The sequence below is a fragment of the Triticum aestivum genome, chromosome 5D (genome assembly GCF_018294505.1).
Source record: "Triticum aestivum cultivar Chinese Spring chromosome 5D, IWGSC CS RefSeq v2.1, whole genome shotgun sequence".
NCBI lineage: Eukaryota > Viridiplantae > Streptophyta > Magnoliopsida > Poales > Poaceae > Triticum > Triticum aestivum.
Genome location: NC_057808.1, coordinates 499,684,047 through 499,702,420, shown reverse-complemented (window position 1 = coordinate 499,702,420; position 18,374 = coordinate 499,684,047).

Genomic DNA, 18,374 nt, shown 5'->3' with positions numbered 1-18,374 from the left:
ACCTTGGAACCATTCCCGACGCGCATCGTCACCTCATCCTTCGCCAGTCTCCGTTTATTCCGTAGTTCCTGTTTTGAGTTACAAATATGAGCAACCGCACCGGTATCAAATACCCAGGAGCTACTACGAGTACTGGTAAGGTACACATCAATTACATGTATATCACATATACCTTTGGCGTTGCCGGACTTCTTGTCCGCTAAGTATTTGGGGCAGTTCCGCTTCCAGTGACCACTTCCCTTGCAATAAAAGCACTCAGTCTCGGGCTTGGGTCCATGCTTTGACTTCTTCCCAGTAACTGGTTTACCGGGCGCGGCAACTCCCTTGCCGTCCTTCTTGAAGTTCTTCTTACCCTTGCCCTTCTTGAACTTAGTGGTTTTATTCACCATCAACACTTGATGTTCTTTTCTGATCTCCCCTTCCGCTGATTTCAACATTGAATATACCCCGGGAATGGTCTTTTCCATCCCCTGCATATTGTAGTTCATCACAAAGCTCTTGTAGCTTGGTGGAAGCGACTGGAGGATTCTGTCAATGACCGCGTCATCCGGGAGATTAACTCCCAGCTGAGACAAGCGGTTGTGCAACCCAGACATTCTGAGTATGTGCTCACTAACAGAACTGTTCTCCTCCATTTTACAGCTGAAGAACTTGTCGGAGACATCATATCTCTCGACTCGGGCATGAGCTTCAAAAACTAATTTCAGCTCCTCGAACATCTCATATGCTCCATGTTTCTCAAAATGCTTTTGGAGACCCGGTTCTAGGCTGTAAAGCATGCCGCACTGAACGAGGGAGTAATCATGAGCACGTGATTGCCAAGCGTTCATAACGTCTTGGTTCTCTGGGATTGGTGCTTCACCTAGCGGTGCTTCTAAGACATAATCTTTCTTGGCTACTATGAGGATGAGCCTCAGGTTCCGGACCCAGTCCGTATAGTTGCTGCCATCATCTTTCAGCTTGGTTTTCTCTAGGAACGCGTTGAAATTGAGGACAACGTTGGCCATTTGATCTACAAGACATAGTGTAAAGATTTTAGACTAAGTTCATGATAATTAAGTTCATCTAATCAAATTATTTAATGAACTCCCACTCAGATAGACATCCCTCTCGTCATCTAAGTGAAACATGATCCGAGTTTAACTAGGCCGTGACCGATCTTCACGTGAGACGGACTAGTCAAGATCGATGAACATCTCCATGTTGATCGTATCTTCTATACGACTCATGCTCGACCTTTCGGTCCTCCGTGTTCCGAGGCCATGTCTGTACATGCTAGGCTCGTCAAGTCAACCTAAGTGTATTGCGTGTGTTCCGAGGCCATGTCTGTACATGCTAGGCTCGTCAACACCCGTTGTATTCGAACGTTAGAATCTATCACACCCGATCATCACGTGGTGCTTCGAAACAACGAACCTTCGCAACGGTGCATAGTTAGGGTGAACACTTTCTTGAAATTATTATAAGGGATCATCTTACTTACTACCGTCGTTCTGAGCAAATAAGATGCAAAAACATGATAAACACCACATGCAATCAAATAGTGACATGATATGGCCAATATCATTATGCTCCTTTGATCTCCATCTTCGGGGCACCATGATCATCTTCATCCCCGGCATGACACCATGATCTCCATCATCATGATCTCCATCATTGTGTCTTCATGAAGTCGTCACGCCAACGATTACTTCTACTTCTATGGCTAACGCGTTTAGCAACAAAGTAAAGTAATTTACATGGCGTTATTCAATGACACGCAGGTCATGCAAAATAATAAAGACAACTCCTATGGCTCCTGCCGGTTGTCATACTCATCGACATGCAAGTCGTGATTACTATTACAAGAATATGATCCATCTCATACATCACATATATCATTCATCACATCTTCTGGCCATATCACATCACATAGCACTTGCTGCAAAAACAAGTTAGACGTCCTCTAATTGTTGTTGCAAGTTTATTTACGTGGTTTGTAGGTTTCTAGCAAGAACGTTTTCTTACCTACGTATGACCACAACATGATTTGCCAATTTCTATTTACCCTTCATAAGGACCCTTTTCATCGAATCCGTTCCGACTAAAGTAGGAGAGACAGACACCCGCTAGCCACCTTATGCAACTAGTGCATGTCAGTCGGTGGAACCAGTCTCATGTAAGCGTACGTGTAAGGTCGGTCCGGGCCGCTTCATCCTACAATGCCGCCGAAACAAGAATCGACTAGTAGCGGCAAGAAGAATTGGCAAACTCAACGCCCACAACTGCTTTGTGTTCTACTCGTGCATAGTAACTACGCATAGGCCTGGCTCATGATGCCACTGTTGGGAATCGTAGCATAATTTTAAAATTTTCCTACGTTCACCAAGATGCATCTATGGAGTCTACTAGCAACGAGGGGAAAGGAGTGCATCTACATACCCTTGTAGATCGCGAGCGGAAGCGTTCCAATGAACGTGGATGACGGAGTCGTACTCGCCGTGATCCAAATCACCGATGACCGAGTGCCGAATGGACGGCACCTCCGCTTTCAACACACGTACGGTGTAGCGACGTCTCCTCCTTCTTGATCCAGCAAGGGGGAAGGAGAGGTTGATGGAGATCCAGCAGCACGACGGCGTGGTGGTGGATGTGCGGGTCTCCGGCAGGGCTTTGCCGAGCTTCTGCGAGAGAGAGAGAGGTGTTGCAGGGGAGGAGGGAGGCGCCCAAGGCTGTAGGTTGCTGCCCTCCCTCCCCCCCCCTTTATATAGGCCCCCTGGGGGGCACCGGCCCAGGGAGATGGGATCTCCAAGGGGGGGCGGCGGCCAAAGGGGGGAAGGGGTGCCTTGCCCCCCAAGGCAAGGGGAAGCTCCCCCCCCCCCCCAGGGTTCCCAACCCTAGGCGCATGGGGGGAGGCCCAAGGGGGCGCCCCAGCCCACTAAGGGCTGGTTCCCTTCCACTTTCAGCCCACGGGACCCTCCGGGATAGGTGGCCCCACCCGGTGGACCCCCAGGACCCTTCCGGTGGTCCCGGTACAATACCGGTAACCCCCGAAACTTTCCCGGTGGCCGAAACTGGACTTCCTATATATAATTCTTCACCTCCGGACCATTACGGAACCTCTCTTGACGTCCGGGATCTCATCCGGGACTCCGAACAACTTTCGGGTTTCCGCATACATATATCTCTACAACCCTAGCGTCACCGAACCTTAAGTGTGTAGACCCTACGGGTTCGGGAGACATGCAGACATGACCGAGACGCCTCTCCGGTCAATAACCAACAGAGGGATCTGGATACCCATGTTGGCTCCCACATGTTCCATGATGATCTCATCGGATGAACCATGGTGTCGAGGATTCAATCAATCCGTATGCAATTCCCTTTGTCAATCGGTATGTTACTTGCCCGAGATTCGATCGTCGGTATCCCAATACCTTGTTCAATCTCGTTACCGGCAAGTCTCTTTACTCGTACCACAATGCATGATCCCGTGACTAACGCCTTAGTCACATTGAGCTCATTATGATGCATTACCGAGTGGGCCCAGAGATACCTCTCCGTCACACGGAGTGACAAATCCCAGTCTCGATCCGTGCCAACCCAACAGACACTTTCGGAGATACCCGTAGTGCACCTTTATAGTCACCCAGTTACGTTGTGACGTCTGGCACACCCAAAGCACTCCTACGGTATCCGGGAGTTGCACGATCTCATGGTCTAAGGAAAAGATACTTGACATTGGAAAAGCTCTAGCAAACGAAACTACACGATCTTTTATGCTATGCTTAGGATTGGGTCTTGTCCATCACATCATTCTCCTAATGATGTGATCCCGTTATCAATGACATCCAATGTCCATAGTCAGGAAACCATGACTATCTGTTGATCAACGAGCTAGTCAATTAGAGGCTTACTAGGGACACGTTGTGGTCTATGTATTCACACATGTATTACGATTTCCGGACAATACAATTATAGCATGAATAATGGACTATTATCATGAACAAAGAAATATAATAATAACCATTTATTATTGCCTCTAGGGCATATTTCCAACAATGCACACCTACACGTTGCGTACGCGGCCGGAAGCAGACCTAGCCCCCTTAATATAAGCGCGAGCTTACGGTCCAATGCGGCGCGCGCCACTCAGTCGCTGACGTCAAAAAGAGCTTCGGCTGATACCACGACGCCGGGATACCCATAACTACTCCCGCGTAGATGGTTAGTGCGTATAAACCAAATGGCCAGACTCAGATCAAATACCAAGAACTCGTTAAGCGTGATATGTTGAAGTAACCGCGGACGCCGTCCAGGGCCAGGCCCACCTCTCGCCTAGGTGGTCTCAACCTGCCCTGTCGCTCCGCCACAAAGATCCACTTGCGGGTACTCCTACGAGCCGACCCGACTTTAGTCATCACATGTGTCATGTATATAGTATATAAGTATATACCCGTGATCACCGCCCAAGTGATCACGGCCCGATAGTATAGCACAGCAGACGGACAAGAATGTAGGGCCACTGATGGAAAACTAGCATCCTATACTAAGCATGTAGGATTGCAGGTAACGGTAACAACAGTAGAAGCAAGGACATGCTATGCATTAGGATAGGATAACGGAAAGCAGTAACATGATACACTACTCTAATGCAAGCAGTATAGAGAAGAATAGGCGATATCTGGTGATCAAGGTGGGGGCTTGCCTGGTTGCTCTGGCAAGTAGGAGGGGTCGTCAACTCCGTAGTCGAACTGGGCAGCAGCAGCGTCGGTCTCGTAGTCTACCGGAGAGAAGAGGGGGGAAGAAACGGTAAATACAATGCAAACATAAGCATGACGATGCGTGGCATGACAATGAGCGGTGCTAGGTGTGCCCTAACGCGGCAGTAGGTGATACCGACGAAGGGGGGAAACATCCGGGAAGGTATTCCCGGTGTTTCGCGTTTTCGGACAGATGCACCAGAGGTGAAATGTTACAGGTTCACTATGCTAGGGACGCGTGGCGGACGAACGGGCTGCGTATCTGGATTCGTCTCGTCGTTCTGAGCAACTTTCATGTACAAAGTATTTTCATCCGAGTTACGGATTATTTTATATGATTTTCTAAAGATTTAATCATTTTCTGGAATTATTTAATTTAACAGAAAAGGAATATGACGTCAGCATGACGTGATGATGACCTCAGCAGTCAACAGAGCGGCTGACCAGGTCAAACTGACTAGTGGGTCCTACCTGTCATAGACAGTGGACTAACAACAGTTTAAACTAACTAAATCTAGATTAGTTAACTACTGGACCCCACCTGTCATTGTCTAATCAACTAAACTAATTAGTTTTAATTATTAAAATGTTTTAATTATAGGATTAAGCGGTGGGGCCCGCATGTCAGTGGCTGGGGCCTGCCCAGTCAGCAGTTGACTGGGTCAACCCAGTCAACTGGGACCCACGGGGCCCACTGGCAGTGGCTCTGGGGTGGCCCTAGGCCAGCCACGTCGGCGGCCGGCGCCGGAGTTAGCTCCGGCGAGCCAAAACGCGGCGGAGGGTGCGGCCGTGCGTCGGGATTCGCCGTTCGGCGGCCAAAATGGACGCGGCCGACGCCGTTCGAACAGGAGCGGCGAGCCACAGCTAACCGCGGTGGTGGCCGGCCCCGGGGCGGCCGGAAACGGCGTCGGCGTGGAGCACGGGCGGCGGTGGCCTTCGGGCGCTCGACGGCGATGGGGCTTCGGGACACGGCTTGCCGCGCGGAGCGGCTCTGCGGGCGGCTGGTGCTCGCGCGCATCCACTGCCGCAGTCGACAGTAGGCGGGAGGCGACGAGCTCACCGGAGACGAGCTCGCGGTGGCGGCCGAAGCACTGGCCCGTCGAGGACGGCGCCAGGGGGAGCGGGAGGAGTAGCGGGCGCGTGCAGTGGGCGCGGGCGGAGGTGCTGAGCACGGCGGGGTGGTCGGCCGCGAGCTTTGCGAGCCGTGGCCATGGCGGCGAGCACCACCGCGGCGACGAGCTCGGGCACAACGGTGGGAGCAGCTACGGGGCAAGAAGAGAAGCGCGAGGAGAGGGGGAAAGGGGGCGGGGCTCACAGTGCTCCTGCAGATGTGCTCAAGCGTGCTCGAGGAGGGCTCGGTGCGGCGGAATCGGCGGCGAAGCTCGTCGGAGCAGAGGAGGAAGACGGTGACGACGTGGGCGCTGCGGTGGCTCCGGGCTCCCACGCGTTGCGACAGTCGAGGTAGCGGAGGGCGGTGATCCTCGGGGACACAGTGGGACTGCGGGAGGGGCACGGTGGCCGTGGCTAGGTCACAGTCATGGCGATGGTGGCGTTCGGGCGAGGTGGGGAAGGGGATCGGAGAGGGAGAAGTGGATCTGGGAGGGGGGCGTCGAGGGGGAGTGGGGCCAGGGGGGCCAGGGGATGCAGGGCGTCGCCCTTATCCCTTCCCCGACGGGGACGGCGAGAGGGTTCGGCGGTGACCGGCGAGCGCAGTCGCTTGGTCGGGTGAACAGGGAGGAGGGAGGCGACCGGGGGAGGTGGGCTACTGGTTTGGGCCGCCCAGATGACTAAGGCCCAGGGAGGTCGGGGGGTTCCTTTTCTTCCTCCTTTTGCATTTCTTTTCTTTTTATTTATTTTCTTTGCTGTTTTACATCATTTTAAAATAACTAGGCATTTTCTAAAAATGTGTTACTTCACCATAAATTAACTATGCCTTATTTGGCACCCACCGAACATTTTTGTTTTGACTTTTGAAAACTTTGGTGTTTGCCACTATTTAGAATTTAAATTTTGGAACGGTTTCGAATCATTGTGAGGTTAGCAACAGTAACAGAGGTGACGTGGCATGGTTAGCGTGGGATTACTGTAGCATGATTATCCGGGCGTTACACTCGTGTAGCAAGGGCTACAGGGCGCCCGAACCGTGCGGCGCTATGGCTCGTGAGCGGGCGGGGGATGTCGGAGCGGCCGCTCCGGAGCCGGGGGTGTGTGTTTGTTGCAATTGCGACCTTGTGTCGTGTGGTCGACAAGGCTTCATTGCTTGTGCGGTTTTCGGCTTGGTTTTTCTTATAAACTGGCCAGTTTGTGGGGTTTTCGATTTGGATTTCCTTATAAATTGGATCAACTCTATTATTCTATAATGCATTGCCAGAGCTCCTGACCCTCTGACGGGGTTCCGTAAAAAAAATCACTTGTCCCTCACAAAAAAAAGAAAGATAATCACTTGTGTAGTACCCTGGAGACGTGTGTGACGCGAGTTGTGAGATGGGCACATTGTTATCCTTGGTAGAAACGGATAAGCAGCAATAATCTAGCTCCGGTGACGCGTCCTCTTCGATCGACACATGACCGGTCCGTTGATTAATCGAGATAACACCGATGTCGCAATAAGATTATTAATGAAGTGACGGAGACCTAAGCAGGGGCCCGGGCACGCGTGATGGTCGACTTTGTACTGCCGTGGAGGACGCTTGGCGTGACATTTCACTCCGAGCGGGTAATCAATCAAGCAAGGTGGAGCTGAACCAGGAAAAGATGAAATGTACTCGAAGGAGTAATTTTCTTCTAGTTCATGTAGTACGTCACGGGAAATCCAATTTGGGTCCCGGGAGCACATGCTCCTGCGCGCGAAAAATGGTTTTTGAAATGTCAAAAAAAATCTTAATATTATTTTTATATATTCATAGTCACATCCAAATGCTACCTGCAAAATTTTAGGCAAAAACGTTAAACATTTTGGCCGGTGAAAAAAAATAAACACCAAATGTTACCCCAAAATGTCACCCTAAATTTATTTATTTTCGTCGACGAAACACTAATGCTCCGTTTCACATGAAAATCGTCAAGCATGCTTACGACACTAACACAAACAACCACTAAAAAATTTAGTTTTTTTAAAAAGTATTTTACCACCTTTTTTGAGTTATCGTTTATCTGGGAGCAAATGCATCCGGAAGCCAAAACGCCTCCCCCGTACGTCACCCCCTAAATCATGCATCGACGGAATAATTTTCTTGTAATTCAGACGGATAAATCCGTGATGATGCAACTGAGAGCGACTGCTACATGCTTAACTATTGACGCGTCGATGGATGGCCCCATGGTTTGATTAGCTCGAGTTCGTGTTGTGTCCGTAGGTCCACCAGAATGTGGAAGCAAAATATCAACGTACGTTTTCTCTCTGATAACGATATCGATTTATACGTGTACGCGATCACAGACACGTCTTGATTGATACTCCAACATATACAAAAAAGAAAGATTTTTTCTTTTGAAAAAGAGGTCATCCCCGGCCTCTCCATCGGATAGATGCATGCGGCCATTAAAAAGAAAGAAAATAGGAGTAGGAATAAAAAGTCGTGCCGTACACGAGCACTGTACGTCGTTCTCTGTCCCGCGTAGACGTGCGATTTATGCAGAAGTTAACATAGTTGTTAGCTATATATCCATTTTCTGACCCATCCCGTACCGGACTTTGGTGGTAGAGCTAGCACGGACCCGGTGGTTGCAAGCTTGCGATGAGTGGTCGTGTCGAGGCCCCGTGAGTGTCCCCGTCGTATCATTAAGTGAGATCATCTGCTTATCTGATAGATTAACTAATTCGTAGCAGTACGTGTGTGTTGAGTGTTTGTGTGTGTGTGAACCGCAAATCTTTTTTTTTTTTGAGTGAGTGAGTGAGTGAGTGGGTGTGTAGGGTGCACCGGCCGTGGCAGGCAAAAACGAAGAGCATAGTATTTGGAGCGCACGGAGACGTGTCCTGGCGCTGGCGAGGAGCAGTGGGATCCCGCGTCCGTCCAAAGGAGTGTTTCGTGGGCATCAGGGCATGCCGCATGCATGCATGCCACCCTCTGTTCTCTGCCGGATCTGCGCGCTGGACTGTCGCTTGCTGCTCTCCCGGCAACTACAGTTCCGGCCCGGTCGCGTCCCGTGTGGGTCTCCCTCACCACCCCTTGTTCTGTTTCGCGATAAGATTCCGGGAGCGGCAGCAGCACCGGCACGGTCAGGCTACACGCAGGTAGATGGACCACGCACCACACTAGACGGACGGATACACCTCTGCTCTGCCTCCTCCTTCCCATCGCGCGCGCGCACGCCCTCCTGCCTCCCTCGTCCTTCACATCAGGCCGGGTCAGGTCACGTTAAAATTAAATACATGTCGCTTAACTAGCCTCTCATCAGACATCAGGGGAGTGAGTGTGTCTGGTTCCCGTCGAGTTACTCTTGTGTCTTGTGGAGACCGACCGTGACGACGGGCCTGCTTCGACTTCAAGTTTTAGGCGAATACGTATGGCCCCATCTTTCTCGCATATGTTTAGCTTCAACTTTCGCTGCAATGGCGGGTAATTATGCTGCCTATATAAGGCGGGTTGTGGCTAGGGATTTGGTCGTTGTTGGATTCCCTTTGGCCGGAATGACATGAGCTTGATACTAGTAGCTTATGTACTAAATTCGGCTTTGGATCTAGCCTTATGTTACCCATACTTGCCGATTCTCTCCTAAATTCCCTCTCGATTGAGCCGTAGATCGGCTAGCACCTAACAAATTGGTATTTAGGGCCATAAATTTATCGTTGGCGTACTTCGATTTGGTGGTTCTCCTTCTCGGGGAGGTAAAATCCTACCCAAATCCTCCCTCTTCTCGGTGGCGGTGATGATTGACTTGCGGCAACATGTGGGGACGGTGATTTGGTGATCGTCCGGGTGCACATCAGTAGTACCGAGTGATTTCCTAGGATCATTCTTGGCGATAAAATTCCACGTACTTCGTTGATATGTGCACTAGTAGAAAACAGGGCACAGGTCACAGGGCAGTTTTCACATTAGCCCCGGTTCAGTCACGAACCGGGACCCATGGGGGCATTCGTCCCGGTTCGTGAGCCCAGGGGGCCGGCCGGGGCCTCGTGGGCATTGGTCCCGGTTCGTATGGAACCATTTGTCCCGGTTCGAGCCACGAACCGGGACTAATGGTCCTCGCTCCTGGCCCACAACCATTTGTCCCGGTTCTTGGCATGAACCGGGACAGAAGGCCCGGATTTAGTACCGGTTCATGCCACGAACCGGGACCAATGAGGTGCCTATATATACTCCTCGCCCGCGAGCAGAGCACTCCAGTGCTCTGTTTTTCTCTGGCCGGCGAGGGGAGAGCTTTGTGGTGCTCTAGCTCACCTCCTATGCACATGAGGTGTTCGATGAAATGCTCGAGCCACACTAGTTAAGCTTTGTCCTCTCGAAGCTCGACCTCAAAGCTCCATTTTCCTCGAGATTTGTCTAGGTTTAGCGGCCCGTCACGTCCCATTCCCGTCTTCACCGCCGTCGACCGCCCGCGCCGATCTCGTCGCCGGCAACACCGTGGTGAGCCTCTTGTTCTTATCTTCTTTTTGAAAGAAAAACATTCTTACTTTAGATAGATACTTGTCTAATTTTCTTACTATTTTATTCCTTCTTATTACATAGTGCGATGGTTTTGGTATCCGCCCCCGTCGGCCCTCGTCCTGTCTATGATTCGGATGTGGTATATATTATCTTTTTATAACTATTTGATTCATTTATTGTTTATGACAAATATACCGACCAGCGTGACATAGATTTTATTTATCTAGGAGGTGATTGAACCGAAAATTCTAACCGACCCTATTGTCGAGAGGTTAAATTTAGTTGAAGAAGAAAACAATTACTTGAAGGAAAAAATAAAAAAAATTGAGGAGGAGAAGATGATATTGGAGTTGCATGTTGCGGATGTCGTCGATGATCACAAGATCAAGATGGATGCAATGCGCTTGAAGATTAGAAAGATTAGAAAATATGCCATTCATACCGAGGCTTGGTATCATTATGCCGTTGGATCAATTGTTACCTTGGTTGCGATTATGATCGCATTTGTTTTCGCATTGAAATGTTTTACATAGTTTCAATGTATGGTTTAATTAATTAGATGCTCTGGAGAGCTATATATATGTTGTTAGATGAGAACTATGTATGTACTTTGGTTCTAATGTGATGATGAACTTCTATTAATTTGGTCACTTAATTATCTATTCATGATGTTCTGTAATGGTTTTTGACACACTTAATTATATATAATGCACGCAGATGAACCGGCAATGGATGTACGGTGACAGACACACCTCCGAGTACATTAAGGGCGTGCATGATTTTCTCGAAGTGGCTGAGGCAAACAAGCAGAATGGTTTTATGTGTTGTCCATGCCCTACATGTGGGAATACGAAGTCTTACTCTGACCGGAAAATCCTTCATGCCCACCTGCTTTACAAGGGTTTCATGCCACACTATAATGTTTGGACGAGGCACGGAGAAATGGGGGTTATGATGGAAGACGGCGAAGAAGAAGAGGACGATGACAACTATGTGCCCCCTGAATACGGTGATGCTGCAACGGGGGAAGCTGCTGAAGATCAAGAGGAACCAGATGATGTGCCCAATGATGCTGCAAGGGGGGAAGCTGCTGAAGATGAAGAGGAACCAGTGCCCGATGATGATGATCTCCGCCGGGTCATTGTCGATGCAAGGACGCAATGCGAAAGTCAAAAGGAGAAGCTGAAGTTCGATCGCATGTTAGAGGATCACAAAAAAGGGTTGTACCCCAATTGTGAAGATGGCAACACAAAACTCGGGACCAGTCCCGGTTGGTGCCACCAACCGGGACCAAAGGCCGCCGCTTCCCGCCCTTTGGGCTGCTGAAAAGAGGCCTTTGGTCCCGGTTGGTGGCACCAACCGGGACTAATGCCCACCTTTAGTCCCGGTTGGTCCCACGAACCAGGACTAAAGGCTTTGCTATATAACTCCACACTTAGGAAATTTTCGACATACCTCGCCAGTTGCCCCCGACGCCGCCAGGCTGCCCGTGCTCGCCGTCGCCGCCCGCTCCTCATCGCCGTCGCCCCGCGCCCTTGCCTCGACGGGTCGCCGCCCGGTGCTCGTCGCCGTCGCCCTGCCCCCACGCGCCGCCCCGCCTCGTGCTCCCCTGCTCGCGCGCGCCGCCTCGGCGCCCCGAGCCCCCCTGCCTGGCCCGCGCGTGCTCGCCGGCGCCCTCGCCGCCCCTGCCCCGTCCCGGCCCCGTGCGCCGGCGCCCTCGCCGCCACCGCCCCCGCCGTCGCCATCGTCCTAGCCGCCCCCGCTGTGAGAGCCGCCGCCCCGGCTCTGTTTTTTTATTTTTATTAGTTTAATTTTTTTGTTCATATGTGATGTATATGTGTATGTGGCTATAATGTATATGTGAACAAAAAAAATTTGTATGTATGTAGATGTTCAAAATGTATGAATATATATGTCAAAAATGTTTTTTTGTTCATAGAAAGTTTTTTGTTCATATATAGAAAGTTTTTATATATGACAATGGATATATATTCGATATATATGAGAAATGATGATCCACATGGAAAAGTTTTATATATGCAAAAGTTACAATTTTAGAAAAGTTTTATATATCTAGCTAGGAAGGGAAGAAGAAGAAAAAGAAGGATAGGAAAGAAGAAAATAAAAAGAGGAAAGAAAGAAGAAGAGGAGAGGAAGAAGACGAGATATAAATAAGAAGAGGAAAAAAGAAGAAAAAGAAGAGGAGAAGAAGAAAGGAATAGAGGAGATTTTCTATTTTTTTCTTCTTCTCCTCTATTCCTTTCTTCTTCTCCTCTTTTTTTCTTCTTTTTTTCTTCAATCCTCTCCTCTATTCCTTTCTTCTTCTCTCCTCTTTTTATTTCTTCTTCGTTTTCTTATGTTTTATCGGGTCTGTCGTCGTCGATATATACCCCTCCCGATAACTTCAACACGAGGGGGGATAACTTCAACACGAGGGGGGGTCGATATACCCCCTCCCCGATAACATTATTTTCCGGTGTATATATGTCGTCATTGTCGATATAACCCCCTCCTGATAACTTCAACACGTGGGGGGGGTCGATATACCCCCTCCCCGATAACATTATTTTCCCGTGTATGTATGTTGTCGTGGTCGATATTACCCCCTCCCGATAACTTCAACACGAGGGGGGATAACTTCAACACGAGGGGGGTCGATATACCCCCTCCTCGATAACATTATTTTCCCGTGTATGTATGTCGTCGTTGTCGATATAAAACCCCCTCCCGATAACTTCAACACGTGGGGGGGGGGTCGATATATACCCCCTCCCCGATAACATTATTTTCCCGTGTATGTATGTCGTCGTTGTCGATATATATAACTCCCTCCCCGATAACTTCGACATGATGGACGGTCGATATGTATACCCCCTCTCGACCGTGATAACTTATACCACGGGAGCAACCCCCGGCCCTCTCGCTCGACCAAAACTCTCGAGGACACCCTAACCCTAGAAAAAAATGATGTCGGTCTCCTACCCCCTCCCGCCGCGCCCCTACCCTTGAAGCGTTGCCTAGGCCACCCCAAACCCGGAATAAGCTAGGTCTACGTTTGCACTAATATATCCACCTGCTGCCATGTTTGTGTAATAATTGCCATGTTGTAATATTTGTAGAAACAATGGAGCACGGACGAGATGAGCAAGCAGAAGATGTGTTGGGGGACATAATCTTAGCCGGAGGTGATATCTTGTCGTATCTTAACGACAATGATGGTATGGAAGAACAGGGTGAAGAAGCAGGCTGCGGTGATCGAAGAGTGGAGGAGGAAAGACATGATTATGATGGCTCCGGTGACCCAATGCTGGTGCAAGAAGGAGCCCGTGGTGACGGCTCCGGTGACCGAACAGAGTCCGGCCAGGTAAATATATTAGTTAAGCCTGTGCTGACTAGCTAATTGATGCATTCATTGTTTTGGTATGTACACATATTAATTAACACTCGTCTTTCTTCTTTTTTCTAGCCCTCCGGATCGAGCACAACTGCGGTAAAGAGACGAGGCCCGAAGAGAAAGTTGCGCTCGGATGAAAGGTTTGAGATCACAGCAATCGCGCGCGACGGCCAACCGATTGAACCCCTCCGGACAAAGGATGCTTTTGCTGCTCAGTGCGGGGTTCTAGTTAGGGACAAGATCCCGATCAGCATCCACCAATGGTATAAGCCTAAGAAGGAAGACCCTGAGGTGTCTTATGTCAATGATATGCAGAAAGATGATCTTTGGACTGAGCTGAAGGCAAATTTCACCCTACCGCCAGAGGAGGATCCGGAGAAGCCAGTTATAGAGCAATTAATCAAGTCTCATGCTCTTAAGAAGATGGCAGACCTATTCAGGAGGTGGAAGAATGAGCTGAAAACTTTTGTCGACAAAGAAGAGACACCAGAATTCGTCGGCCGGTATGAGAAGATCAGAGATCACTGGCCCGCATTTGTGGCCCACAAGACATCGGAAAAGAGTAAGAAGATGTCAGCGACAAACAAGCAGAATGCTGCGAAGAAGAAGCTTCACCATCGCACGGGGTCAGGTGGCTACCTCAAAGCCCGGCCTAAGTGGGCCAAGTCTGAGAGGGATCTGCTTGATAAAGGGATCGAACCAGAGACAATGAACTGGCCAGACCGTTGCCGGACTTGGTTCTTCGGGGCTGGCGGAACCTTGGACCCTGTATCAGGGAGGTGTCGTTGGACGGACGAGCAACTTGCAATACCCGTCAAGAAGCTTAAGCACTATATCGATGCAGCGCAGCAAGGGACGTTCGTTCCAGACAGAGAGAACGACGAGCTCACAATGGCCCTCGGGAATCCTGAGCACCCTGGACGGACACGAGGCACGCCAGGCTCCGTTCCGTGGAAGGCTGGTTTTCCGGACGCGGGCGGTTACAAAACCCAGGAGAGGAGGAAAAAAGTGGAGCAGATCCAAATTCAGCGTCTGCACGAAAGGGTTCAAGTGCTAGAGGAACGAGACGGCAATAGAGATGCCGAAACTGCCCCCGAAGCTACACCGCCATCTCAGCGTAGAAGCAGCGTGGCTTCCACCGAGCTGCCTCAGCTGGAGCATGCGGCTACTCCTAGCTACCCCGTGGATGCTATCACGGAGTCTCAACATTGCCACCTTATGGCGGAATGGCAGAACTTGAAAGTCAAGGCGGCTGTTGGCTCTGTTTTACCTACTGAACCCGGCGCAACCTACCACTGCCGGCCGATTCCAGAAGGATATGCTAGGGTGATGATGGATGAAATAACGGAGGGATTTGAGGACCTCCAGCTTGACCACCCTACCGGTGAAGGGGAGACTCGGCTGGGTTTAGCTCTGAAGACTCCATGCCTATGGCGGAAGGAGCTCATCAAGCTTCCGAACTGGACGGCTCCGGCGAGTAAGGGCACTCCGCCTCCTCCTCCGCCTCCCCATCCGCCTCCTCCTCCGGCGAGTGATCAGGGCACTCAGCCTCCTTCTCCGGCGCATGGTGGCACTCCGCCTCCTTCTCCGCCAGCGCCGGCGCGCCAGGGCAGCCAGCCTCCTCCTTCTCCGCCTCGTCAGCAAGGGCGGAAGAGACCCGCCGACGCTGCGGCTGCTCCGGCGCGTCGTAGTCCTTCTCCTCCGCCTCGTAAGCAAGGAAAGAAGACAGCCGCAACCGCTCCGTCTGCTCTGCCGGCGTCTAGCAGTACAGCTGCCAGAGGCGGGAGGCAATACAGATTCGGTCCTTCTCTGAAGACTCCAGAGAAGTTACCATATGAGAGGACCGAGGAGGAGAACGCGAAGATCGTGCGAGCCGAAGTGAAGAACTTCTTTGAAGGGGTCAAAGCAAAGAAACATCCACCTCCGGAGGAGAAGGTAGATCCGGTGAAAGCAAAGCGCACTCTGGCTGCCCTGACAAAACCACCAAAGTCTCCGCCGAAGAGGCAACTATGAGCGCGTTCTTGGAAAGGCATATGCCGAAGCGGAGCGGTCGGGAAGTATTGTCAGTGATAAAAGGATGAAAGAACGACGAGCTGGGAAAAAATTGCCCAGCTCGGCGAACAAGCGAACCAATCGTGCCCCCCGCTCAAGGTGTCAAAAGACATCGTCGCTAATGATCCGGGTATGGTGCCCGGTTATAGCAATCTTGGAGATTACCTGCCCGACGATGTACATTATGAAATCATGGAGGTGGACAACCACAAATACCATTACGGGAAGCCTCTCGTCAAAGATGTCAGATCTCTAAGCACGATGATGCGAAGACTACATGATTGGTACATGAAAACCTGCAGAGAGTCTGATGGGATGAGTACTTTGACGCTGAGAGTTAAACCGGAGCATGACCTCGTTGGAATTGAACTGCTGAATGTTCCATTTGAGGATTTCTTCCAGTTTTACAATCTAAAGTCCCTCGATAAAACAACGATCACTTGCTACTGTCTGTAAGTAGTACTACTTCTGTCATTAAGTCTCTCTATATAGGTCAGCTCTTTCATTGCATGTATTTATACTTATCCTCACTATATTATGCAGATTGAAGATCGCCGAATTGAAGAAAAGACAAATCGGTGATATTGGGTTCATCAACACAAATCTCATAGATGCATATACGGTTGAAAAACATCCCAAAGAAGCCGAGGCCAACTTGCTACAATCGTTGGTATTAAATCAAAACAAAGATATAATACTCTTTCCTTACAACTTCAAGTGAGTGTTATTGTCTTCTGCATATTCGGTTTCCCTTATTAGTCCAGGTTATGGTAATGTAATTGATGACTTATGCATGCATGCGCAGCTTCCACTATATTCTCCTAGAGATTAAGCTTGAGCCGGGAGTAGTAACCGTCTTAGACTCGAGACGAAAAGATCCCCAGGACTATGCGAACATGACTCAAATGCTCCAGAAGTAAGTTAAATCGATCATTATCCACCATATCAGCAACTTTGTTCATTTCCTGATATCAAGTAATTGTTTTCTTTATCTGGCAGGGTTTGGAGAAAATTCACCTCAAAAGCCCCGGGACTGCCGAACCAGCTGCAATTTAGACACCCGAAAGTAAGTACTATAGTAGCATGTTCCGCGCATCTCCTAGTGATTCAAGCGCTAGTTTGATCAATACCATTTAGCATGCTTGCTTATCAGTTTGATTGACCTCTATTTCTTGTAAAGTGGTTGTGGCAGCAACCCGGAATAATTACTGTGGATACTACGTTTGCGAGTCCATCCGCTACCATACCTGTGAGCGGGGCTACACTGAAGAACAATATGAAGTGCGTAAGCAATAATATTCACAATTTTATTTTATTACCATCATTTGTGTTGAGTTTCATTTATTCATATATATATATATGTATTGACCCCCTTCTTCAAATTAGATTTTTCGGAAGCGGGATCAACTCCTAGCAGAAGATCGTATGCGAGGAATTCAAGAGGAATTGGCGGCATTCTTCCTTGACCACGTGATCGCTGAAAACGGAGAATACTATGTGGACCCTGTGTTCCTACAATATAATTAGGAGATTGTATTGTAAGAGATAATTATTGTATATATGTAGCCGGTAGTGTCGGATAGATATACGAGAACTTGTTGTTCGACCAATATATCGGAGAAGGAGAGGTGGTCGATATCACTTCTCTCTGTCTGCATATGTTCATGACGATCTTCTGTTTCCTTCATTTGATTACTAGCTAGCGTGTCTACTCCTCTCCATACGTATATAGTACGTAGCGTCGACCAAGCACGGAGATAAGAGAGGACACTTCTCTCTATTAATTAGCTAGCTAACACAATATATGAAACACCTAAATTAACCCCCCAAAACCCCTAAACCACCCCCTTTCAAAAAAACAAAAACCTCAGCTCCTGCTAGGGGCTGACGCGTGGATGCCTATTGGTCCCGGTTGGTGGCACCAACCGGGACCAAAGGGCCTCCTGCCTGGGCTCCCCGCACAGGCCACGTGGACGGCCTTTAGTCCTGGTTCGTGTAAGAACCGGGACTAAAGGGCTAGGGCATTAGTAACGACCCTTTAGTCCCGGTTCCAGAACTGGGACTAAAGGCCCTTATGAACCGGGGTAAAAGCCCCTTTTCCTACTAGTGGTGCACCATTGGTGGCTAGGATCATTGGCGGTGGTACGATATGAGCATGGGGACGGGTTCTCGATGCTCCGGTGGTAAAGTTCCTCACCTGTTTCTCAGATCAAGGCGATGGGGCAAGTGAATAAAATCTTGGATGAGGCGGATGTCGGTGTCAAAACCGGCGGATCTCGGGTAGGGGGTCCCGAGCTGTGCGTCTAGGATCGATGGTAACAGGAGACGGGGGACACGATGTTTTACCCAGGTTCGGGCCCTCTCTATGGAGGTAATACCCTACTTCCTGCTTGATTGATCTCGACGAATATGAGTATTACAAGAGTTGATCTACCACGAGATCGTAATGGCTAAACCCTAGAAGCCTAGCCTGTATGACTATGGTAATGAATATCCTTTCCGGACTAACCCCTCCGGTTTATATAGACACCGGGGGAGGGGGAATCTAGGGTTACATAGAGTCGGTTACATAAGAAGGAATCTTCAGAGTCGGTC